The following is a 3,758-nucleotide window of genomic DNA, read 5'->3' as shown; positions in this document are numbered from 1 at the left end:
CCAGAGAAACCAAAGTGATATTTTTTACATGGAAGTCTGAACATGTTCCTCTCCAGCTCAAAACACTCTCTTTTTAAATTTTTTTCCCGTCTGATTACTGATAAAAAGCAACTTCTTATTCTGGTCCATAATATGTAACTGGATCAGACCTGCCTTTTCAGCATCATCTAGTTCTATTTTCTCCTGGCTCATTATGCTCTATCCCTACTTTACCTTTCTTTCTTTTTTTTTTTCTCCTCCATTCTCCTCTTGGGGTCTTGGGCACGCACGCACATGCACCCAGCGTTGAGTTTAAGCCACTGGGTCCAGGACTCGAACCGCAGTCAACTACATGGGAGTCCAGTGACATAGCCATTACATCAACAGCTGGTCCTGCCTCCTTTATCTTTATTAAACATAACAAGTCTGTTCCCATTTCATGACCTTTGCACTTGCTGTTCACTTTAACTGTAACACACTTCCCTCAGACCTTCTTGTCATTCAGGTCTCAGCTTATATGTCACTTTCTCTGTGAAGTCATTCATGACCACTCAACTTAAATTGGTCTCACAATCATTCCTTTAACATGACCCTGTTTTAGTCTCACTGTAAGCATTAGCTGGTGTTGTCTTGTGAATATATTTGTCATGCATATGTTCCCTCCCCCCACTATAGAATGTAATCTCCATGAGAGTAAGCACTTTAATTTGCCTGTTCAGTGTACATACCTAACAGCTACACTGAATAAACAAATGAGTCTTCATCCAGTGCAGAAACAAACCACAGGTCACATAGCCATAGTAGGCCATCACTTCCTAGGTTAATGTTAGAGTAAAAAAAAACAATCGTTTAGAGTTTACAAACTGTGAGACCACTAGTCAAAACTTAGTGGTCATACAAACTGCTCAAGGTCAGACAGCTATTAAATGATAGCATTGTGATTCAACCATAAGCAGTCCACCTTCAGAGACCATACTCTTTAAATATAGTATGTAGTGGTAATAGAAGATTGCACCATTTTGTTAGATACAGAAGAGTCCTAACTGGCTCATATCATTCTTTAGTAACTCCTTAAAGACAGATGATGTATCATAATTTTCTCTTAGGTTCACCATAGTGATTGGCACAATATTAGGCCTTAGAATGATCTAATTAATACTTTCATTAAAGTTGCTTTTCATGTCTGAGTCTACAGTCATTAGCTATCTTCAATTCTATTCCCTTTTAAAGAGTTGGGCATGAGGGGCCAAGATACAGCATGGTAGTTAAAGTGCTGCACTAATACATGGCTAATTGCACTTTGAGTCCCAGACCCTGTGGCTTCAAATTCATGCAGGGTGTATTTATGTGCACACCCAAAATCCTGAGAGGAGACTGGAAGAGAAGGGATTGCAGAGTGACCATCCTCTATGGGGGATGATTTCCCACATTTCCCTTCTTTGGCTCTCTCTGACTAGTATACATGCCCTATGGCAAAAAACAAATTTAAAACAATGAGTTGGGTGTAATGTATACATGTTGTTTCATCATTGACAGGAAGAAAGGTGGAGAAGCAGCATCAATTTATAGCAATAGAATTTTCCTGATATAATATCATTTCAATATATTGTACTTAAGAGTGAGGACCCCCATGTTGATTCATGCATCTTTCTTTTTTTTAATTATTTAGTTTTTATTTATTTATTTATTTATTTATTGAGAGAGCGAGAGAGAGAGAGAGGAAAGGAGGGAGGGAAGGAGGGAGGGAGGAGAGGGAGAGGGGGAGGGAGAGAGAGAGAGAGAAGCAAAGCAAAGAGAGAAAGCACACTGCCAGGTCCAGGACTCAAACCATAGTCAGTCATAGGGAAGTCCAGCACCTTAACCACCATGCCACCTGGCAGCTGCAATGTATCTTTCTTAAGGATTAGATTTAAGCTGTGAATGAATGGCCTGCCATGTATAGGGGCACCATTTTATACTACTACTGCATGTTCAAATGTATTTTATAGAGAGTGGTAGTTTTTTCTAACCTGTAATATTGCCATAGGAATGTTCATTCTCCCAATTCATTTTGAGACAGATGAAACCTGCACCAGCTCTGCTCTAAGATAACTATACCATCACCTTCTAGGTTAATGTTAGAGTCAGCACCTACTAGTTCAAAATTTGTAAACTCATTCCACTGGTTAAATATCAGTATGAGCTTTTTGGGGGTAGTGGGCAAAATTTAAAAATCGGGAAATTTCAGACAAATATTCAGGTTTTGGGTTTTACTCAAAATATCAGAAGACCTGGGAATGTTGGGCCCATATTACTAAGGCCCTTTAAGATCAAGAGGTTAGAGAAAATATGAGGGACTGTGAAAGAAACTCAAGAAAGAGTCACCAATAGAGTAGTAGAGTAGGAGGAAAAAGGGGAGAGTTTCTCTTGGTAAGTCAGGTAGATAATGTGTCATTAAAGAGAAAGAAAGAAAGAGAGAGAGAGAGAGAGAGAGAGAGAGAGAGAGAGAGAGAGAGGGAGAGAAAGAAAGAAAGAAAGAGAGGAAGAGAAGGGAAGGGAAGGGAAGGGAAGGAGAAAGAGAGGGAGGGTGGAAGAAAAAGAAAGAAAAAGAAAAAGGAAAAGGAAAAGGAAAAGAAAAAGAAAAAGGAAAAGGAAAAGGAAAAGGAAAAGGAAAAGAAGGAAGGAAGGAAAAATGAGAGTGATCAACTGTGCCCAATGTACTGATAGGTCAAGTAATAAAAAGACTGATGAATGACCTGACCATGGAATTTAGCATTATTGTTTTCATTTTGGATTTTGAAAAGCAGCTTTGGTAGAGAGTAAAAATAAAATTTTGATTAGAAAAAAGGGTCTACTAGAGAATGAGTGTGCAGGAATTTAAGATTATGAGTGCAGATAACTCTTTTTTTAAAAAAAAAATTATTAATTTCATGAGAGAGAGAGGGAAGGGAACACAAGCACCCTTAACAGAGTCACATGCTATGATCCTCTCCCAGCCTTCCTAGCTAGCTGGGATCACAGACACGTGTGTGCACAACCAACATGTACAAGTCAACCTGGAAACTGAATTCCAGTCTTCCATATGGCTTCCAGTATTACAGAGCAGTGTACTACTGTTGTGTCACCACAGCTGGGCCTATTTCTTTTGTTAACAGTTTTATTGAGGATTATAAAAATAGTGATATTCAAATAACTGTATATATTTAACATGTACAATTTGATGGGTTTGGATTTTTGCAAACACTCATGATGACATCACCAAACAACTCCTTTGATGTAGTTTAGTTGTGTTCCAAATGAGAGTAAAGAATTGGGGGCAGTGGCTGGCAGGGGAAGTGGAGTCAAGAGGTTTTCTTCTTTTAGATGGCATAGATGGGACATTTAGATGTGTGTTTGCTGATAGAAATGACCCAGTAGAAATAGAAAATTCTATAAAACAGAAATGAGATGGGAATATATCTTACGTGATATCCTTGAGTAGGCAAATAGGAATAGGATCTAATGTACATGTGAAGTGACTGGCTTAGAAAGGAGAAAGTGGAGAAGCAAGGGGCAGGCCTTCAGAAGAAGATTCCTCCATGGCTCCTGAGCACTAGTAATTTCAGGGAAAAAAAGAGAAATGAGATTTTCTACTGATAATGTAGCCTACAGCCCACAAACTTGAGTGGCAGGAAGCCCCTCTAGCCTTCTCTCTGTCTCTGTCTCTGTCTCTCTGCCTCTATCTCTGTCTCTCTCTGCCTCTGTCTTGTCATTTTTTTGCCATTTTTCCTTTTTAAAAAATTTTAAGGTAAAGTATTTTC

Source organism: Tupaia chinensis, unplaced genomic scaffold, assembly GCF_000334495.1.
Source record: "Tupaia chinensis unplaced genomic scaffold, TupChi_1.0 Scaffold146705_1, whole genome shotgun sequence".
Lineage (NCBI taxonomy): Eukaryota > Metazoa > Chordata > Mammalia > Scandentia > Tupaiidae > Tupaia > Tupaia belangeri.
Note: the sequence above shows the minus strand (reverse complement) of the source record.